Source organism: Protopterus annectens, chromosome 1.part0, assembly GCF_019279795.1.
Source record: "Protopterus annectens isolate FY-2018-M chromosome 1.part0, PAN1.0, whole genome shotgun sequence".
Classification (NCBI taxonomy): Eukaryota; Metazoa; Chordata; order Ceratodontiformes; family Protopteridae; genus Protopterus; species Protopterus annectens.
The window spans coordinates 1,498,782,075-1,498,805,432 of record NC_056725.1 but is presented as its reverse complement, the minus strand read 5'-3'; positions in this window follow the sequence as shown (position 1 = coordinate 1,498,805,432).

The following is a 23,358-nucleotide window of genomic DNA, read 5'->3' as shown; positions in this document are numbered from 1 at the left end:
AATCTAAAATGAGTCAGCGGTGATGTATTATCAGTTTAAGAGATCACAGAGAGAAAGCGATAGTATTTTGCATTTGTCTACAGAACTGACAACATCACCAGCACTTGCTTGCTATGTACGTACGTAGGATCTTAGACTTTAGTATTTCTCTTAGAAATAGATAGAAAATAGTAAGATTAGACTAGCTCTTTTCTATATTTATGTCAGACTATCCTACAGTATTGTTGTAAAGTTTATGTGCCTGAACTCTTGACTAGCTCTGTGTTGAATTGAGGAGATTTGTCTTATGTTTTTATTATTTATTATTAAATATTTTTAAAACTTTCAACTGTGGCTGTTTGTGTAGAGATAATTTAAGCTCTAGAGTACTTACATGTATTTAGTGATACTGCCCAAGCCACTCCAATAGCCTTAAAAGTTCTGATCAAGGTTTCTATTAGATGACCGAAGATGCATTATATCGAATACATCTTGGTCAAACTTAAAACAACGAAAATGCAAAATAGCAATGCGGCTTTTAAGCAAATTCTTTCCCAAGGAAAGAATTCGCTTGGCGGCTTCCAATACTTTGCTGTTTTTGGCAATGTAGTGCGATCTCAGAGTTGGTATATTTAAGTAGGAGGGGTGTGGGGGAAAAGCCCCCCACTTTATGTATTATTTAAATTTTTTTTTTTTGGAACTGCGATTTTTTTTTTTCCCTTGGAAAAAAATCACTGTTCTGTGCTTTCAAGATTGTAAGCTTTTCCTTACATGGGTTTAATTATTGATCGTTCACTTTTTTTAAGCATTCAATGATATAATATAGACCCTCTGATCACACTTACTAACTAGATAACAGTATTGTTGCACAGCAACATTTGTCACCCTTTTGGAAGGGCCTTATAGTAGCTGATTAGTATGGGGTTCTGGTGGCAGTGAATTACTACCTTATAGCCTGGGCAGAAGAGGCATACCTAGTGAACCTGTGCCAGCCTTCCCCAGGAGTGTCTGTGTGTTTGTATATAAATCATATCTCAAAGTGTGTGTGTGTGTGTGTGTGTGTGTGTGTGTGTGTGTGTGTGTGTGTGTGTGTGTGTGTGTGTCAGCTACTTGGACAGGGACATAAAGCACTGGTTGGACAGAGGGAACACTGGGAGAACATGGCTTGGAACCCTGGCTAAGGACTCCCCTCTATAGCTGTGCTAGTCAGGAGTCTTATTGAGGATCTGGAGAGAAAGGGAGAAACCAGCACCAGACTGACTGTGACATCTGTGTGCCCTTAAGGGAAATTGTACTTTACTGTGTGTGTACTTGTTATCCTTCTCAATGTCCACTCCACTCACTGGTGTTAGTGGTAAGGACGGAGGATCCTTGATTACTGGGCCAGTGCATGGGCGTCACTTATGAATTGTTTGGCAGTGGTGGAATATCCACATCAAATATTGTCTAATAGTGGTAAGTTAGCCACATCACATAATAATTAGCTTCTAGTGATGTGGATAGAATTCCTGTAGCTTGTGTACAGTGATCACCGGTGTGTTTGTACTCTAAATCAGCCACACAGTGAATATTCAAGAGTTCAGATCAAAATTGTTGTATTTCTTTTGTTAGCTTACTTAGTCAGGGAGAGCAGGCAAGCATGTCAGTAGAGGAGTATGGGAAGCTGACAAGGAGCTAGTTGGCTGAGATGTGCCAGGTTAAGGGGCTGGCGTATGGAAACCTGACTAAGGTAGGCATGATTGCAGCTTTGGCCACAGCTGCATCAAAAAACAGCAATCAGGAGAACGATCAGACTGGCCATGGAGATGTACAACACTCATGGAATGGACAGCTCAACCTTTCTGCAGAGGACTTAAAAATCCATCTGGAGCTAAAGAGACTTGAGTTGGAAGCCAGGCATTTGGAAATGGAAGCTGTGGAGAATGAGAGGCAGAGGCAACATGAATAGGAGATGCTGACTCTTTGCCAGAGTCATGGAGGTAATGGGGAATGGATTAACTGGACCCCAGAAGCAACAAAGATCAGTAAATTTCTTACACAGTTTACTGAGGGGATACCTTTGATAGTTTCATTCATATGTTTGAGAGGGTATGTAAAGAGTATGATGTTGATCAAAGCTCTGGGTATGGTTCTTGACCCCCTCACTCCATGGTAAAGCTCTACCTGTGTTGTCTAAACTTTCTGATCATGATTTTTCTTTTTGATTATACTGCTGTTAAAACTTGTCTGAATTTTTTAAGCCAACACCTGAAGCTTATAGGAAAACGTTTCATGAGCATAGACACAAGGCAGATGAAAATGTGCGTGAATATGTTGCTGAACTGAGCACATATCTGCATTGGTGGGTGAGTGCATGTCAACTCACAAGTTTTGAAGGGCTGCCACACCTTTTGGTGAGGGAACAAGCACTTAGTACTTTGCCTGAGGACATGAAGATCTAGTTAGCTGATAGATAATGTGCTACTTCAGATGAGTTGCGAAAGAAGGGAGACCTATACTTAGCAAACAGGATATCCCTGCACAGGGAAGTGACACCCAGTGCTGCTCATGGGTCTAAAAGAAGCAAGGGTGAGCAGCTCAGACAGCCCCAACAGAATCTGCCAGTTGCAGGGGAAGCCACTAGTCCAGGTATACATCCAGGACCTAGGGTTAAATGTTTTAAATCCAACCAGTGGGGCCATGTGGCATATAGATGTCCATGGAGGCAAGGTGGTGAACAAAAGTTGAGGGAAACAGAAAGTATGAAAGACAAAATTCCAACAGTAGGTTGTCTTGAGACAGCAAGGGTACCAAACTACCATCCTGCAGACATCCTGATAGGGAAAGATTTTCATGAGGCAGTACCATGTGTTTATGCAGCAACACTCAGTCAGGCTTTGAGACAACCATGTGGGTCTGGTAGCCTGTGGGAGACCCAGACAGACCAATACTTGCAGCCAGGATTGGTGAGGTGGTTACTTCAGGGAGGGAGCTACTCTGTTGCAGTGAGACTGAAGGTGAGCCACAGCTGCTTGTAGGTACTGATGTTCCCTTGGACACAGTGACTGCAAAGGTAGAGATGAGTAGTAGTACCCAGGCTGACAGTGAGGCACCACTGTCAGAGGATGCCATACTTCTGGTGGAAGGGGAGCTGGGAAGGGTTACAAAGAGAGAACTGAGACAAGCTCAGCTCTCAGACCCTACATTACAAGGCCTGAGGCAGGTAGTTATTGAGGCACCTGATTCTCAAGGGAAGGTGGAATCTGTATACAGAGATAAAGGGTTACTGTATAGAGAGTGGACCCCTGAGGGAGGGCTAGAAGGTGAGAGGGTACTGCAGATGGTAGTGCATAGAACCTACCATCTGGTACTTTTAGCTATAGCCCATGATATTCCCTTTGCAGGTCATATGGGCATAAAACAAAAAGACTTATTATGCAGAACTTCTGTTGGCCTTGAATTTCCAGAGATGTAACAGGGTACTGCAGTACCTGTGAGTAGTGCCAAAAGGTAGGCAAGGCAGGAGACAAGGTGAGAGCTCCTTTGCTGCCTTTGCCTGTGACTGATGAGCCATTTCAGACGGTAGACATGGATATTGTGAGGCGTCTGAATACCCCAAGTTCCACAGGGAAAAATTATATCCTAGTGGTAGTAGATCATGCTACAAGATACCCTGAGGCAGTGATTTTGTCGTCCATTGAGGCAGAAAAGGTGTCAAATGCTTTGCTAGAGATTTTCAGCATGGTAGGTTTACCATAAGAAATACTGACTGACAGAGGTGTCAATTTGATATCAGACCTGCTGGCTTGTCTGTGGAAGTACGGTGGGGTGAAGCACCTGAAGACCACCCCCGATCATCCTCAAACAAATGATCTTCTTGACAGGATAAATTCTACAATCAAGTCCATGCTACTTGCCTTTGCAGATGAGTTTAAGAGGGAGTGGGACAAATATTTGCTCCATCTGCTGTTTGCTTACAAAGAGATTCCCCAGGAATACACATGTTTTTCAACCTTTGAAATGGTGTATGGACATAGGGTGAGGGGATCTCTAGATTTAATTTGAGATGAGTGGGAAGGTGAGTGTGAATATCACAAGGAGTCTGTTGTGGTATATGTCCTAAACCTCAGGACAAGGTTCAGGGAATTCATGGGCTTGGCCCAGGAGAACCTGGCAGAAGCCTAACAACAGAAAAAGTTCTGGTATTACAGGAATGCTGAAGCTAGAGAGTATGCTGCAGGGTAGCAGGTAAGGGTTCTCCTTCCTGTCAGACACAACAAGCTGCAAGCAGCTTGGAAGGACCCTACAAGGTGGTAAGAAAGGTAAGTGATGTTAACTACATGGTGGAACTGTGTAGAAAGCAGAAACCTGATCTCACCGCAATGTAGTTGAAGTAATGAGCAATTGCTGTTTAAAATACACTTCCCAAATGCACAGTTCAAAGAAATTGTTGGCAGCCGTAACAAAAATAAAACTCTTCTTTATTATGGATATAATTGAAAGGTAAGGTAAGCACTTTCGCGTGGTCACAGCCACGCTTCATCAGACAAATGAAGACTCTGCATTAAAGTGCTTATATACTACATAAATTACATAAATTAAAACCAAGCCCTATGTAATTAGGTACTTCATTAAATATTTAAAGCAGCAATGCTTAACTTCCGAGATCAACTGACAAACTGTCAGAAGCAATGCTTTCAATAATAGTGCTTACAGATTCTAAAATAATAAGTCTTAAACATAACTCATGATGCAATTTGTGAATTAAAAAGTATAAATATGTATATATATAATATGTTAGACAAACAAACAATTATAGAACTTGATGTAATTCAACAATAACTCTGTGCTTAAATGAAGTAAGTAAAAGCAATAAGAACACTGCGCAACTGAATGCTAACAGGTATAGCCCTGGAAAGACTTGTTTACGGTTGCCATTGCAACTAAACAAACAAGTAGACATTTAAAGAACTTAATGCAGTTCAACAGTAAGTCTATGTTTAGACAAAAGGCAATAAAAACCTTGCGCATCAGAATGCTAATAGATATAATACTGGGTGAACTTTTATGCGGTTACCATCGTAACCGAAACTTTCATTCATTTGACATGAATTATTTAGAAATGTTCACCAAATTTCTATTAAAGCATTTCTAAAGTTATTACACTTAAAACACCAGTTTAGATGCATAGTTATTGTGAGTTCTATCTATATCTTTTAAAAACAAATGAAGTCATTTAAATAGTTTTGCAGACTTGACTAAGTCTTGCTATAAAAACATTATTAAAACACCAAAAAATACGATTCAAAACTTAGACCAAGTGACATATAACTTTTAAAATGTGTATCACAGACCAAATAGAACCTGAAACAAAGTCAATTGAAATGTGCTAGTAACTTGAAGCATGAACGTATCCAGTGGGGCGCGATAGGCTAGGCAGGAGCACAAAGTGTACCATGTTAACATGATGAAACCTTACCATGATAGGGAGGCCGTTGTGCTGTCTATTTGCAGTGGATTACAGGAGGAGTCAGAGAGAGATCTGGTGACTGATCTCCTCACTGAGACTTGGACTGACACCTTGGTGGAAGGGATAGCAATTTCCCCACAGCTATCTCCTACCCAAGTTCTAGAAGTCCGAGCAGTGTTACAGGAGTTTGTGGACATGTTCACTGGGAAACCAGGGTTAACCCACCTGATGCAGCACCAGGTGGATACAGGAGCCCAAAGGTCTATTAGGCAGGCCCCTTATGGGGTACCTGAGACAGTCAAACAGATTCTAAGGGAGGAGGTACAGGAGATGTTGGAACTATGGGTAATTCAAGAGTCCAAACAGTCCCTGGGCCTCCCCAGTGGTGCTGGTGCCAAAGAGGGATGGCAGCACCAGGTTCTGTGTTAATTACAGGAAATTAAATAGTCACACAGAGTCAGATGCTTACCCCATGTCTAGGACAGATGAAGCCCTAGAGCAGCTGGGTGCGGCTAAGTATCTTACCACCACTGGTTTTACCAAGGGTTACTGGCAGGTGCCCTTGACTCGCAGTGCTAGAGAGAGGTCAGCCTTTGTGACTCCTTTTGGCTTGTATGAGTTCACAAAGATGCTCCTTGGGATGAAAAATACCCCAGCAAGTTTCTGGAGGCTGGAAGATCATATCCTAGCAGGAGCAGGAGGGTTTGCACTTGCTTACTTAGATGATATTGCCATCTACAGCCATTTCTGTCAAGAGCACCTTCAACATGTAAGGGAATTGCTTGGCAGACTACAGGGGAGAGGGTTGACCATTAAACCCAGCAAATGTCGGGTGGGTATGGCAGAGGTCTCCTTCCTGGGAGATAGAGCAGTGAGTGGTAAGCTCAGGCCAGAACCCTCCAAAGGGTAAGCCATTCAGGCATGGTTTGCACCTGTTACCAAAAAGCAGGAGATGACATTCTTAGGGACAACAGGGTACTACAAAAAGTTCATCCCCAGTTATAGTACCATAGCTGCTCCCGTCACTGACCTGACAAGGAAAAACAGGCCAGATAATGTAGTGTGGACTACAGCATGCAAGCAGGCATTTGGAGGACCCCCTGTGTTAGCCAGTCCAGATTGCAACAAATAATTGGTTGTGTAGGTAGATGCTTCAAACCATGGGGTGGGGCTGTACTTCACCAGATTTCTTCAGAGGGAGAAGACCACCCAGTTGTTTATCTCAGTTGTAGGCTCCAACCCAGGGAGGAATGCTATGCAACTGTAGAAAAGGAATGTTTTTTCATTGTGTGGGCACTGCATAAATGTCAACCTTATCAGTATGCAAGAAAATTCACTGTAGTTACAGATCACAATCCCCTAACATGGTTACATTGAGCCAACCAGCAAAATGTCAAGTTACTAAAATGGAGCCTAGGGTTGCAATCATATGATATGTCAGTGCAGCAGAGCAGTGGGGTTAGCAATGCCAATGCAGATGGGCTCTCAAGACTGGGAATGGGGTAAGGTATACTCAGATAGACCTAACCCTCTCAAGCAATGTTTCTGAAGGGTCACTTGAAAATCTAGCTTGGGTTTTTTTTTTTGGGGGGGGTTGTGTGAAAAACTGAAAGGCTGCTAGACCAGCTAGATATAATTTTGTAGATAATTCTATGAAATTGTAAATATTAAAATAATCCACAGGCTATTTTATAAATGTAAGAAAACTAAATGTTAGAAAAACTGTTATATGTTCTGAACTTCAAAAATTTAACCACAGTGCACCCTGCTGGAAGAAAGCTGATAAAGTAAAGCATTGTATGACTTTCTGATCTCAAAGTTCGGAGACAGGATGTCGGCATGAAGGAATTCCTTCTATTGTTTTGAGACTGAGTTAATTGAAAGGTTTTACATGTATAATGTATTTTATTGCTGTAGCTTCCCTGGCCAGGTGCAAGCTTGCTATGAAAACTAAAACATGTAAAGTTAGAGGTTCTGGTAGCCTGGGAACCAGAGAGGTGTCAAGAATGATGTAATCTAAAATGAGTCAGCAGGGATGTATTATCAATTTAAGAGATCTCAGAGAGAAAGAGATACCATTTTGCATTTTTCTTTAGAACTGACATCACCAGCACTTGCTTGCTCTTTATGTAAGATCTTAGACTTTAGTATTTCTCTTAGAAATAGATAGAAAATAGTAAGATTAGACTAGCTGTTTTCAAGATCTATGTCAGACTATCTTACAGTATTGTTTTAAAGTTCCTCTGTCTGAACTCCTGACTAGCACCGTGTTGAATTGAGGAGATTTGTCTTGTGTTTTTCTTATTTATTATTAAATATTTTTAAACCTTTCAAGTGTGGCTGTTTTGTGTAGAGATAATTTAATCTTTAGAGCACTTGCATATATTTTGTGATATTGCCTAAGCCAGTCCAATAGTCTTAAAAGTTCTAGTCACACTTACTTATTGGATAACAGCATTATTGTACAGCGAAATTGGTCACCCTTTGGGAAGGGCCTTATAGTAGCTGATAAGTAGGGGTTCTGGTGGCAGTGGATTACTACCTTATAACCTGGCCAGAAGGGGCACACCTAGTGAAGCTGTGCCAGCCTTCCCCAAGAGTGTCTGTGTGTTTGTATATAAATCATATCTCAAAGTGCGTGTGTGTGTCAGCTACTTGGGCAGGGACACGTAGCGCTTGTTGGACAGAGGGAGTGCTGGGCAGACTTGACTTGAAACCCTGGATAAGGACTCCACTCTATAGCTGTGCCAGTGGGGAGTCTTATTGGGGATCTGGAGAGAAAGGGAGAAACCAGCCCCAGACTGACTGTGATTTCTGTGTGCTTTTAAGGGAAATTGTTTTTAGTGTGTTTACTTGTTATCCTTCCCAATGCGTATGCTCGTCACTGGTGTTAGTAGTGAGGACTGAGGCTCCTTGATTACTGGGCCAGTGTATGGGTGTCACAAACTGATCCAGATCTCTCTTTAAAGCTGTAGTCAAACCTGAGCACTGTAGCACTCAGCATGTGGTCTAAACTGTAGCAACTGCTTGCTACAAGCAGTTTGATATAGTTTATTTATTTCTTTATATTTTGTAAATAACACGTGTGCACTGTATTGCTTCATGCATGCAGGGTATAAACTTTAACAACTGTTTGCTACATTTGTAGCAAGCAGTTTGCTACAGTTGAAAAAGAAGAAAGTATATATTTTTAAATAAAATATGCTGAAGGAGGTTTGGGAGCTGGGCCCAGAAACAGGATCTGCTGAGGTAGGTGGGGGTGGGGGTCATGCATCTGGCCAATTAGTTGGTTTGCCAGTAGAAGGGATGTCCATTTTTTTCTCTTCTAAGGAAAAGCTGAAGGGATGGGGCACTGGTTCATAGTACCAGCCCAGGGTGCTGGTTGATTCAGCTATGGGTCTGCTCTTCCTTTTCTGTAGCTGCTACCTTGGCTTTCCCTACCTCATTGTAGGCTATGCTCTAAGTCGATTCATGCCTAGATGATAAACATGGGATGCTAACTGCCATAGTGGTGGTAATATTTTTCAGTCCTCAGGAGCATCTTAATTAAAGAAGAGGCACATAATATAAAATTGTTAAGACAACTCATTTGTTGAATTCTTATGTTCCAGAAAGTAACAGGCTCTCGTAAGTATTTTTACTGTGCTACATGGTATTCTGTTATTGTGACATTTTTTGGACTGTAGTTTTTATTTATTTTGTTCTATTATTAACAGATTAATTGATGTGGTTTTGGTTTTGTCTATATGTCCAAAAAGTGTATTTACTAACAGCTTTCTGTCCTTGGTCTTTGACATGGATTGTTTTATTATTTTGTCTACTTGTACATAAATAGAAAGCATCTGTAATGAAGGTTATATGTAAAACAGATTTTTAAATTGTACAGAAATGTTTTATGTTTACTGTCATGTCTAAGGTTTAGGAATAGAATTTCAGATCTTGTAGATATATCATTGAATGTGATGTTTTTCATACATCCTGTAACCAAGACCAGAACTGATCTGGATACATATGGTAATTGTGAGAAAAGAAATCTCATATATTTAGTGAGATGTACAGTATGTCAAGCTTATTATGTTGTAAAGTTTAATCTGAAACTGAAGAAAATGTATTGGGAACCATTTAGTTGGCATTAAGAGAACAAATATTGCTAATGTTTTATATAAACATAAAAAATAAATGGGCATGAATCATGATTTTAAATTCTTAATTTTAAAAGTATTACATGACACATTACATGGAGGAGATAGAAAACTTCAAACCAAAGTTGAAGAATTTTATTGGATACTTTGCCTTAAGGCTCATTTCTTGCCAGGTTTAAATGGGACTGTTTCTTTAAGACCAATGTCAATGTAATTAAATAAATAAACCTAAGGTCATATGATCAATTAACTGTTGTTATATCACTTGTGATGATTGTATGCATTTCTATGCCTGATGAAACCTCAAGAAGGTGAAAGTTTTTTACTTGCATTGTACTAATATCTACACATTAAAGTTATTTAGTACTTTGGTTCATGGTTCCATTAACTTTGTTGGATTTAGAGCACACACTCACACACACACACACACACACACACACACACACACACACACACACACACACACACACACACACACACACACACACACACACACACGCACACACACTCAGTAATGGTAATAGCATCTGTCCATGCTCCTTGTATTCTAACCCCATCTCCCCCACATCTGACAAACACAGCACGATATTAATATCAGTCATATCATCACACTCATAATTTCCTGTGGATGACAATGAACACACTGAGCCTCTCCCCTCCTGTGCAAATAATAATAACTGTGCTCTGCCATGTGTAGTTTTTACTTTGGCAGTTTGTTTCTGATGCACCATGTGGCCTGTTTGCACAAGGATGAGAACAATCTGATTGTGGATTTGCATGTATAGGTTTTAATGTTCTCTAAAATGGGTTAATGTGACCCATAGTAATAAGCCAGCAACTAACTCCTAGCCAGTATCACAGTGACATTAGTGATATCTCACCTGTGTGATCAGCATATGTATGTGACATCCTTCCAGCTGCCTACCTATGAGCTCCCAAGGAAAGAGTCAAACTAAAGTAGAATGTTAAAGAGTCACATATGACCTATCAGTTAATACTATCTGTACTGATTAATGTAGATTATTTAACACCTGATAAATAAAATAAATAAATAAAATACTACTTTGCTGGACACTTCTTTCATGGGGACTGCAAAACATCCAAAAGGACAATGAACCATGATGTGTGGGTATCCCACTGGGTGTCTTACAATATGCAGCCAACAGGAAAGAAGCATTTTTAGATAAGCAGTTTTGCAGTTCAGCATATTGCACTTGGTAGGCAGGTGGAATTAGTTTCACATGGGTCAAGAGCAGGGGTGGCCCGTGCTATTGGACTGCTGGACTGCAGCCCCCCCAGCTATAAAACATAAAGAAATAAAATAAAAATTCAAAATTCACACTTTCATGCATGTACACTAGTCCGGACTGCTTCTGAGACAGTCTGGAGCATGTGCAGACTGTTTCAGCAGCAGTCCAAACTGGGAAACATGTCAGAGCAAGATCCCAGAAGTCTATGCAGTACAACTGCAATAGACTGTCTGGGAAACCTCATCGGAGTCGGACTGCAAGGTCAGTAGTCTGCTGCAGTCTCATCAGGAAGATCTCACAATTTGGAGCTGGACAGGCGGGGACTGTCTGGGAAACCTCATCGGAGTCGGACTGCAAGGTCAGCAGTCTGCTGTAGTCTCATCAGGAAGATCTCACAATTTGGAGCTGGACAGGCGGGGTCTCGTGTGGAAACATGGATGGATTTATGTGTTTTGCAGCTATGGATAGATTTATGTGTGTTTTGCAGCTATGGATAGATTTATGTGAATGGGCGGGTACAAAGGAAGTTTTGCAGCCATGGATTTGTGTGAATGGACAGGGAGTTTACAGGTAAGGTGTATGTGTGGACGGACAGGGAGTTTACAGGTAAGGTGTGTGTGTGGACAGACAGGGAGTTTACAGGTAAGGTGTGTGTGTGGACGGACAGGGAGTTTACAGGTAAGGTGTGTGTGTGGACGGACAGGGAGTGTGTGTGTGTGTGTGTGTGTGTGTGTGTGTGTGTGTGTGTGTGTGTGTGTGTGTGTGTGAATGCCCCAGTTGCTATATACTGGTGGCTAGACTCATGGTGGTGTGGTAGGGAATACCTCAGGCTTGAACCCTGTACCTTGTATGCAGGTGTTAAAGACCTGAATTCCCTACCCACCACCACTTGTAAAAAAATTGCAGATTTTTGCCTCATATTTGATCTGATCTGTTCCTCATAATATCTGTTGTTTTTAAATGCTGCAATTCTTGATATTTGATGGTGCAGTGGTAGCATTGTTGCCTCACAGCTGCAGGTTCTCAGGTTTGATTCTTGGCTGGGGTGCCTTCTTTGTGGGGTCTGCATCTTCTCCCTGTGTTTGTGTGGGTTTGCTTTTGTGTCCTCCCATGTTACAAAGACATGCCTGCATTATTTCTTCCTGGGCCTCTGCTGAAAATTGTTTTTTTGTTGTTAAATAAAATTGACAGGCATTTGAATTTCAGACTTCAGGTTTCTGAATGTTTAATTCCTTGCATATTTGATGGTGCAGTGGTAGCATTGTTGCCTCACAGCTATAGGTTTTCTGGTTTGATTCTTGGCTGGGGTGCCTTCTGTGTGGAGTCTGCATCTTATCCCTGTGTTTGTGTGGATTTGCTCTGGTGTCCTGCCATTTTACAAAGACATGTGTCTGCAGTATTTCTCCTGGGCCTCTGCTGAAAATTGTTTTTGTTCCGTCAGAAGTAAAATTGACAGGCATTTGAATTTCAGACTTCATATTCTTCAGAAAGTACATAGTAACACAACCTAAGTTTATAAGATGAATATTTGAAATTTGTCCTTATTTTTGGGACTGTATTACCCCATTATTGGCTTTGTCCAGGTTTTTTGTGCTAAGATTGACAGCTATGGCAAGAACTGAATTCACTGAATATGTTTGAGGGCTGTATTCCCTCATTACTGGGTTTGTCCAGGTGTTTTGTGCTAAGAGGTTGACAGCTATGGTGAGAACTGAATTCATTAAATGATAGCCATTTAAGTTTCAGTCTTCCACTCTTTCACAAAGCAGCTGATTTGGCGTAGTGGTATGTTGCTCTAACTGTTTTGCACAGGGACCTTAGCAGTACAATGTATGGTGGTAACACAGCATTTTTCTTTCACAAAGCAGGTGATTTGGCATAGTGGTATGTTGCTCTGACTGTTTTGCACAGGGACATTAGTAGTAAAATGTATGGTGGTAACACAGCATTTTTCTTTCACAAAGCAGCTGATTTGGCATAGTGGTATGTTGCTCTGACTCTTTTTCACAGGGATCTTGGCAGTAAAATGTATGGTGGTAACACAGCATTTTATTCTAGCAACTTTCCAAGGTTATACAAGCAATGTTTAATGTGTCCCTGGTTTTTTGGCTTTTGACCCCCCCCCCCCAATAAATTTGGCTTTTTCCAGATTTCTTGTGCTGCGAAGTTGAGATGCAGTTGAGTATTGAGTAGATTTTACAAGGTGCTGAGAGCTGCAGGGGAAGAGAAGTTTAGTGCTGCTTATGTCAAGTCAGCTTCCATTGTTAATAGCACAACAGGTTGTGTGCTTGCTTTTGATACAGAAGTTTGTTGGTTCTACTCCCACAAGGGGTGAATGCTGCCGTATTGAAAAAGTTAAGATACTAACTATGAGCCTGTTATCAGTTTGCCATCCATTTCCTATTGCAATATTACTAGCTTATCATTTTTAATGTAATACAGGCAATTTATTCCTCAGGGGCATCAGACACTTTATTTTTCGATTAAACCATGAAATATAAAGGTGTTTGCTAGCAGCAACCTCTTCAATAGTTACAGATTTATTTAATGTGGAATTATTTAGATGACTTTTTTACTTCTTCAGAGATTGTGCATATTTACTGATAATGGTGGACTGTAGAATTGTGTATATTTACTGATAATGGTGGACTGTAGAATTGTGCATATTTACTGATAATGGTGGACTGTAGAATTGTGCATATTTACTGATAAGGGTGGACTGTAGAATTGTGCATATTTACTGATAATGGTGGACTGTAGAAGTTTGAGTAGACTTTTATGATGGAAATGTTCTGAACTGGGCAGTGTTGTCATTATGGGTGCATGCATTTTGTTTCATTGTTTACTGGAAAGATGTTCTGAATTGGGCAGTTTGGTAATTATTGGTGCATGCGTTTTGTTTCATAGTTTACTGGAAAAAATGTTCAAAACAATAGGAAGGTGTATCAAAGAGCACATGTATGTTTCATATGCAAGGGGCCTATGATTGGAAAATAGCCCAGAATTAATCTTTATCTGCCACTGGTAAAACGTATTTTCTTTGAATGTGGGTTTCAATACTGTTTCAATGAATGTGAGTTTCAAGGGCAGAGAAGTTTTAATGCTAAGTTTGTTTAGCAGATGTCTTAGTGTTTGTGCTGTAAAATGCAAAATAAAACTTTCAAATGTAGGCCAAATCATCATAGAAGTAAATCGGTATGCACATTAGTGTTTATGGTAAATGGAGTGAAATAGCCAAGTAATGGATGATTGAAATGGCTGCAGGGGGAGGCTCCATTCGACCATGATTTAGTGAGGGGGAAGGGCTGCAAACTTAAAGACAGCCATAGCTGAACTACACCTCCCAAATGTACAGATTTTCAAAGAATGAATAGATTTTTGCTTCTTATTTTTGGTTTGTTCCTCATAAAATTTGTGGTTTTCTGGAAAATCATTTAGGAATTAAGTCACTAAATAATGACACAGTAGTTGCAGACTTCATAACCTTCAGAAAAATTCATGCTTTAATAAAGTAAGACCTGTTGTTCAATCAACTGTCTCAGTTTATACAAGAGCAATTTTTAGTACTGTTTATCTGTTCCCCCAATATATTTGGCCTTGTCCAGATTTATTGCATTAACAGATTGAGAGGTACATGCAAATAAATTGCTTTATAGAATTAGGCATAGTCAAACCTCTCAACTGTCCCTGATTTTGGCTCAAAATGTTGCTCTTCCCCCTAATAATACCTCCGCAAAATAGCAATTTCGGAAGAAAACATGGAGGGTTTACAATTAAGAAATAACATTAATAGCAGCAGTCTGCATTTAAAGTGGACCTGTGTGTTGAGAGACAGCCTTACAAGACTATCTGCAAATATATAGAGCTGAGTATATTTTTCTGTATTATTCTGTATTATAGAGCTAAATTGTTGCTTAGATATATGTTGTCTTAGTGTTCTGCAAATATACAGAGATCAGTATATATTTTTTTGGTTTTATAATTTGCAGTCTGATTCCTCACATCTCTTTTGAAACTCCCCCCCCCCATTTTGGTTTCTATTGCTTTTGTGTTGTTAACTCAAGGTTCCCTTAATTTGAACTGTTAATAGCAGCAGTCTGCATTTAAAGTGGAGCTGTGTGTTAAGAGACAGCCTTACAAGACTATCTGCAAATATATAGAGCTAAGTATATTTTTCTGTGTTATTCTGTATTATAGAGCTAAATTGTTGCTTAGATATCTGTTGTCTTAGTGTTATGCAAATATACAGAGATCAGTATATATTTTTTTGGTTTTATAATTTGCACGCTGATTCCTCACATCTCTGTTGAAACTTTTCCCCACTCCAATCCCTCATTTTGGTTTCTATTGCTTGTGTGTTGTTACATCAAGGTTCCGTTAATTTGAACTGTTAATAGCAGCAGTCTGCATTGAAAGTGGACCTGTGTGTTGAGAGACAGCCTTACAAGACTATCTGCAAATATATAGAGCTGAGTATATTTTTCTGTATTATTCTGTATTATAGAGCTAAATTGTTGCTTAGATATCTGTTGTCTCAGTGTTCTGCAAATATACAGAGATCAGTATATATTTTTTTGGTTTTATAATTTGCACTATGATTCTTCACATCTCTGTTGAAACTTTTCCCCACCCACCCTCATTTTGGTTTCTATTGCTTGTGTGTTGTTAACTCAAGGTTCCCTTAATTTGAACTGTTCATAGCAGCAGTCTGCATTTAAAGTGGACCTGTGTGTTGAGAGAGAGCCTAACAAGACTATCTGCAAATATATAGAGCTGAGTATATTTTTCTGTATTATTCTGTATTATAGAGCTAAATTGTTGCTTAGATATCTGTTGTCTTAGTGTTCTGCAAATATACAGAGATCAGTATATATTTTTTTGGTTTTATAATTTGCACTATGATTCTTCACATCTCTGTTGAAACTTTTCCCCACCCACCCCTCTCAATTTTAGATTCTATTGCTTGTGTGTTGTTAACTCAAGGTTCCATTAATTTGAACTGTTAATAGCAGCAGTTTGCATTTAAAGTGGACCTGTGTGTTGAGAGACAGCCTTACAAGACTATCTGCAAATATATAGAGCTGAGTATATTTTTCTGTATTAGTCTGTATTATAGAGCTAAATTGTTGCTTAGATATCTGTTGTCTTAGTGTTCTGCAAATATACAGAGATCAGTATATATTTTTTTGGTTTTATAATTTGCACTCTGATTCCTCACATCTCTGTTGAAACTCCCCTCCCCATTTTAATTTCTATTGCTTGTGTGTTGCTAACTCAAGGTTCCCTTAATTTGAACTGTTAATAGTAGCAGTCTGCATTTAAAGTGGACCTGTGTGTTGAGAGACAGCCTTACAAGACTATCTGCAAATATATAGAGCTGAGTATATTTTTCTGTATTATTCTGTATTATAGAGCTAAATTGTTGCTTAGATATCTGGTTTCTTAGTGTTCTGCAAATATACAGAGATCAGTATATATTTTTTTGGTTTAATAATTTGCACTCTGATTCTTCACTTCTCTGTTGAAACTTTTCCCCACCCAACCCCTCAATTTTAGATTCTATTGCTTGTGTGTTGTTAAATCAAGGTTCCCTTAATTTGAACTGTTAATAGCAGCAGTCTGCATTTAAAGTGGACCTGTGTGTTGAGAGACAGCCTTACAAGACTATCTGCAAATATATAGAGCTGAGTATATTTTTCTGTATTATTCTGTATTATAGAGCTAAATTGTTGCTTAGATATCTGTTGTCTTAGTGTTCTGCAAATATAAAAAGATCAGTATATATTTTTTTGGTTTTATAATTTGCACTCTGATTCCTCACATCTCTGTTGAAACTCCCCCCCCCCATTTTGGTTTCTAGTGCTTGTGTGTTGTTAACTCAAGGTTCCTTTAATTTGAACTGTTAATAGCAGCAGTCTGCATTTAAAGTGGACCTGTGTGTTGAGAGACAGCCTTACAAGACTATCTGCAAATATATAGAGCTGAGTATATTTTTCTGTATTATTCTGTATTATAGAGCTAAATTGTTGCTTAGATATCTGTTGTCTTAGTGTTCTGCAAATATACAGAGATTAGTATATATTTTTTTGGTTTTATAATTTGCAATCTGATTCCTCACATCTCTGTTGAAACTTTTCCCAACCCCCCTCATTTTGGTTTCTAGTGCTTGTGTGTTGTTAACTCAAGGTTCCCTTAATTTGAACTGGTAATAGCAGCAGTCTGCATTTAAAGTGGACCTGTGTGTTGAGAGACAGCCTTACAAGACTATCTGCAAATATATAGAGCTGAGTTTATTTTTCTGCATTATTCTGTATTATAGAGCTAAATTGTTGCTTAGATATCTGTTGTCTTAGTGTTCTGCAAATAAACAGAGATCAGTATATATTTTTTTGGTTTTATAATTTGCACTCTGATTCCACACATCTCTGTTGAAACTTTTCCCCACCCCACCCCTCGTTTTGGTTTCTATTGCTTGTGTGTTGTTTACTCAAGGTTCCCTTAATTTGAACTGTTAATAGCAGCAGTCTGCATTTAAAGTGGATCTGTGTGTTGAGAGACAGCCTTACAAGAGTATCTGCATATATATAGAGCTGAGTATATTTTTCTGTATTATTCTGTATTATAGAGCTAAATTGTTGCTTAGATATCTGTTGTCTTAGTGTTCTGCAAATATACAGAAATCAGTATATATTTTTTTGGTTTTATAATTTGCACTCTGATTCCTCACATCTCTGTTGAAACTTTTCCCCACCCCACCCCTCATTTTGGTTTCTATTGCTTGTGTGTTGTTAACTCAAGGTTCCCTTAATTTGAACTGTTAATAGCAACAGTCTGCATTTAAAGTGGACCTGTGTGTTGAGAGACAGCCTTACAAGACTATCTGCAAATATATAGAGCTGAGTATATTTTTCTGTATTATTCTGTATTATAGAGCTAAATTGTTGCTTAGATATCTGTTGTCTTAGTGTTCTGCAAATAAACAGAGATCAGTATATATTTTTTGGTTTGATAATTTGCACTCTGATTCCTCACATCTCTGTTGAAACTTTTCCCCACCACCCCCCTCATTTTGGTTTCTATTTCTTGTGTGTTGTTAACTCAAGGTTCCCTTCATTTGAACTGTTAATAGCAGCAGTCTGCATTTAAAGTGGACCTGTGTGTTGAGAGACAGCCTTACAAGACTATCTGCAAATATATAGAGCTGAGTATATTTTTCTGTATTATTCTGTATTATAGAGCTAAATTGTTGCTTAGATATCTGTTGTCTTAGTGTTCTGCAAATATACAGAGATCAGTATATATTTTTTTGGTTTTATAATTTGCTCTCGGATTCCTCACATCTCTGTTGAAACTTTCCCCCACTCCACCCTCATTTTGGTTTATATTGCTTGTGTGTTTTTAAGTCAAGGTTCCCTTAATTTGAACTGTTAATAGCAGTAGTCTGCAATTATAGTGGATCTGTGTCTTGAGAGACTGCCTTACAAGACTATCTGCAAATATATAGAGCTGAGTATATTTTTCATTATTATTCTGTATTATAGAGCTAAATTGTTGCTTAGATATCTGTTGTCTTAGTGTTCTGCAAATATACAGAGATTAGTATATATTTTTTTGGTTTTATAATTTGCAATCTGATTCCTCACATCTCTGTTGAAACTTTTCCCAACCCCCCTCATTTTGGTTTCTAGTGCTTGTGTGTTGTTAACTCAAGGTTCCCTTAATTTGAACTGGTAATAGCAGCAGTCTGCATTTAAAGTGGACCTGTGTGTTGAGAGACAGCCTTACAAGACTATCTGCAAATATATAGAGCTGAGTATATTTTTCTGTATTATTCTGTATTATAGAGCTAAATTGTTGCTTAGATATCTGTTGTCTTAGTGTTCTGCAAATAAACAGAGATCAGTATATATTTTTTGGTTTGATAATTTGCACTCTGATTCCTCACATCTCTGTTGAAACTCCCCCATTTTGGTTTCTATTGCTTGTGTGTTTTTAACTCAAGGTTCCCTTAATTTGAACTGTTAATAGCAGCAGTCTGCATTTAAATTGGACCTGTGTGTTGAGAGACAGCCTTACAAGACTATCTGCAAATATATAGAGCTGAGTATATTTTTCTGTATTATTCTGTATTATAGAGCTAAATTGTTGCTTAGATATCTGTTGTCTTAGTGTTCTGCAAATATACAGAGATCAGTATATATTTTTTTGGTTTTATAATTTGCACTCTGATTCCTCACATCTCTGTTGAAACTTTTCCCCACCCCACCCCACCCTCATTTTGGTTTCTATTGCTTGTGTGTTGTTAACTCAAGTTTCCCTTAATTTGAACTGTTAATAGCAGCAGTATGCATTTAAAGTGGATATGTGTGTTGAGAGACAGCCTTACAAGACTATCTGCAAATATATAGAGCTGAGTATATTTTTCTGTATTATTCTGTATTATAGAGCTAAATTGTTGCTTAGATATCTGTTGTCTTAGTGTTCTGCAAATATACAGAGATCAGTATATATTTTTTTGGTTTAATAATTTGCACTCTGATTCTTCACATCTCTGTTGAAACTTTTCCCCACCCAACCCCTCAATTTTAGATTCTATTGCTTGTGTGTTGTTAACTCAAGGTTCCCTTAATTTGAACTGTTAATAGCAGCAGACTGCATTTAAAGTGGACCTGTGTGTTGAGAGACAGCCTTACAAGACTATCTGCAAATATATAGAGCTGAGTATATTTTTCTGTATTATTCTGTATTATAGAGCTAAATTGTTGTTTAGATATCTGTTGTCTTAGTGTTCTGCAAATATAAAGAGATCAGTATATATTTTTTTGGTTTTATAATTTGCACTCTGATTCCTCACATCTCTGTTGAAACTCCCCCCCATTTTGGTTTCTAGTGCTTGTGTGTTGTTAACTCAAGGTTCCCTTAATTTGAACTGTTAATAGCAGCAGTCTGCATTTAAAGTGGACCTGTGTGTTGAGAGACAGCCTTACAAGACTATCTGCAAATATATAGAGCTGAGTATATTTTTCTGTATTATTCTGTATTATAGAGCTAAATTGTTGCTTAGATATCTGTTGTCTTAGTGTTCTGCAAATATACAGAGATCAGTATATATTTTTTTGGTTTTATAATTTGCACTCGGATTCCTCACATCTCTGTTGAAACTTTTCCCCACCCCACCCTCATTTTGGTTTCTATTGCTTGTGTGTTTTTAAGTCAAGGTTCCCTTAATTTGAACTGTTAATAGCAGTAGTCTGCATTTATAGTGGACCTGTGTGTTGAGAGACTGCCTTACAAGACTATCTGCAAATATATAGAGCTGAGTATATTTTTCTGTGTTATTCTGTATTATAGAGCTAAATTGTTGCTTAGATATCTGTTGTCTTAGTGTTATGCAAATATACAGAGATCAGTATATATTTTTTTGGTTTTATAATTTGCACTCTGATTCCTCACATCTCTGTTGAAATTTTTCCCCACCCACCCTCATTTTGGTTTCTATTGCTTGTGTGTTGTTAACTCAAGATTCCCTTAATTTGAACTGTTCATAGCAGCAGTCTGCATTTAACGTGGACCTGTGTGTTGAGAGAGAGCCTTACAAGACTATCTGCAAATATATAGAGCTGAGTATATTTTTCTGTATTATTCTGTATTATAGAGCTAAATTGTTGCTTAGATATCTGTTGTCTTAGTGTTCTGCAAATATACAGAGATCAGTATATATTTTTTTGGTTTTATAATTTGCACTATGATTCTTCACATCTCTGTTGAAACTTTTCCCCACCCACCCACCCTCAATTTTAGATTCTATTGCTTGTGTGTTGTTAACTCAAGGTTCCCTTAATTTGAGCTGTTAATAGCAGCAGTCTGCATTTAAAGTGGACCTGTGTGTTCAGAGACAGCCTTACAAGACTATCTGCAAATATATAGAGCTGAGTATATTTTTCTGTATTATTCTGTATTATAGAGCTAAATTGTTGCTTAGATATCTGTTGTCTTAGTGTTCTGCAAATATACAGAGATCAGTATATATTTTTTTGGTTTTATAATTTGCACTCTGATTCCTCACATCTCTGTTGAAACTCCCCTCCCCATTTTGGTTTCTTTTGCTTGTGTGTTGCTAACTCAAGGTTCCCTTAATTTGAACTGTTAATAGTAGCAGTCTGCATTTAAAGTGGACCTGTGTGTTGAGAGACAGCCTTACAAGACTATCTGCAAATATATAGAGCTGAGTATATTTTTCTGTATTATTCTGTATTATAGAGCTAAATTGTTGCTTAGATATCTGTTGTCTTAGTGTTCTGCAAATATACAGAGATTAGTATATATTGTTTTGGTTTTATAACTTGCAATCTGATTCATCACATCGCTGTTGAAACTTTTCCCAACCCCCCTCATTTTGGTTTCTAGTGCTTGTGTGTTGTTAACTCAAGGTTCCCTTAATTTGAACTGGTAATAGCAGCAGTCTGCATTTAAAGTGGACCTGTGTGTTGAGAGACAGCCTTACAAGACTATCTGCAAATATATAGAGCTGAGTATATTTTTCTGCATTATTCTGTATTATAGAGCTAAATTGTTGCTTAGATATCTGTTGTCTTAGTGTTCTGCAAATAAACAGAGATCAGTATATATTTTTTTGGTTTTATAATATGCACTCTGATTCCACACATCTCTGTTGAAACTTTTCCCCACCCCACCCCTCGTTTTGGTTTCTATTGCTTGTGTGTTGTTTACTCAAGGTTCCCTTAATTTGAACTGTTAATAGCAGCAGTCTGCATTTAAAGTGGATCTGTGTGTTGAGAGACAGCCTTACAAGACTATCTGCAAATATATAGAGCTGAGTATATTTTTCTGTATTATTCTGTATTATAGAGCTAAATTGTTGCTTAGATATCTGTTGTCTTAGTGTTCTGCAAATAAACAGAGATCAGTATATATTTTTTTGGTTTTATAATTTGCACTCTGATTCCTCACATGTCTGTTGAAACTTTTCCCCACCCCACCCCACCCTCATTTTGGTTTCTATTGCTTGTGTGTTGTTAACTCAAGTTTCCCTTAATTTGAACTGTTAATAGCAGCAGTATGCATTTAAAGTGGATCTGTGTGTTGAGAGACAGAATTACAAGACTATCTGCAAATATATAGAGCTGAGTATATTTTTCTGTATTATTCTGTATTATAGAGCTAAATTGTTGCTTAGATATCTGTTGTCTTAGTGTTCTGCAAATATACAGAGATCAGTATATATTTTTTTGGTTTAATAATTTGCACTCTGATTCTTCACATCTCTGTTGAAACTTTTCCCCACCCAACCCCTCAATTTTAGATTCTATTGCTTGTGTGTTGTTAACTCAAGGTTCCCTTAATTTGAACTGTTAATAGCAGCAGTCTGCATTTAAAGTGGACATGTGTGTTGAGAGACAGCCTTACAAGACTATCTGCAAATATATAGAGCTGAGTATATTTTTCTGTATTATTCTGTATTATAGAGCTAAATTGTTGCTTAGATATCTGTTGTCTTAGTGTTCTGCAAATATAAAGAGATCAGTATATATTTTTTTGGTTTTATAATTTGCACTCTGATTCCTCACATCTCTGTTGAAACTCCACGCCCCCCCTCATTTTGGTTTCTAGTGCTTGTGTGTTGTTAACTCAAGGTTCCTTTAATTTGAACTGTTAATAGCAGCAGTCTGCATTTAAAGTGGACCTGTGTGTTGAGAGACAGCCTTACAAGACTATCTGCAAATATATAGAGCTGAGTATATTTTTCTGTATTATTCTGTATTATAGAGCTAAATTGTTGCTTAGATATCTGTTGTCTTAGTGTTCTGCAAATATACAGAGATTAGTATATATTTTTTTGGTTTTATAATTTGCAATCTGATTCCTCACATCTCTGTTGAAACTTTTCCCAACCCCCTCATTTTGGTTTCTAGTGCTTGTGTGTTGTTAACTCAAGGTTCCCTTAATTTGAACTGGTAATATCAGCAGTCTGCATTTAAAGTGGACCTGTGTGTTGAGAGACAGCCTTACAAGACTATCTGCAAATATATAGAGCTGAGTTTATTTTTCTGCATTATTCTGTATTATAGAGCTAAATTGTTGCTTAGATATCTGTTGTCTTAGTGTTCTGCAAATAAACAGAGATCAGTATATTTTTTTTGGTTTTATAATTTGCACTCTGATTCCACACATCTCTGTTGAAACTTTTCCCCACCCCACCCCACCCCTCGTTTTGGTTTCTATTGCTTGTGTGTTGATTACTCAAGGTTCCCTTAATTTGAACTGTTAATAGCAGCAGTCTGCATTTAAAGAGGATCTGTGTGTTGAGAGACAGCCTTACAAGAGTATCTGCATATATATAGAGCTGAGTATATTTTTCTGTATTATTCTGTATTATAGAGCTAAATTGTTGCTTAGATATCTGTTGTCTTAGTGTTCTGCAAATATACAGAAATCAGTATATATTTTTTTGGTTTTATAATTTGCACTCTGATTCCTCACATCTCTGTTGAAACTTTTCCCCACCCCACCCTCTTTT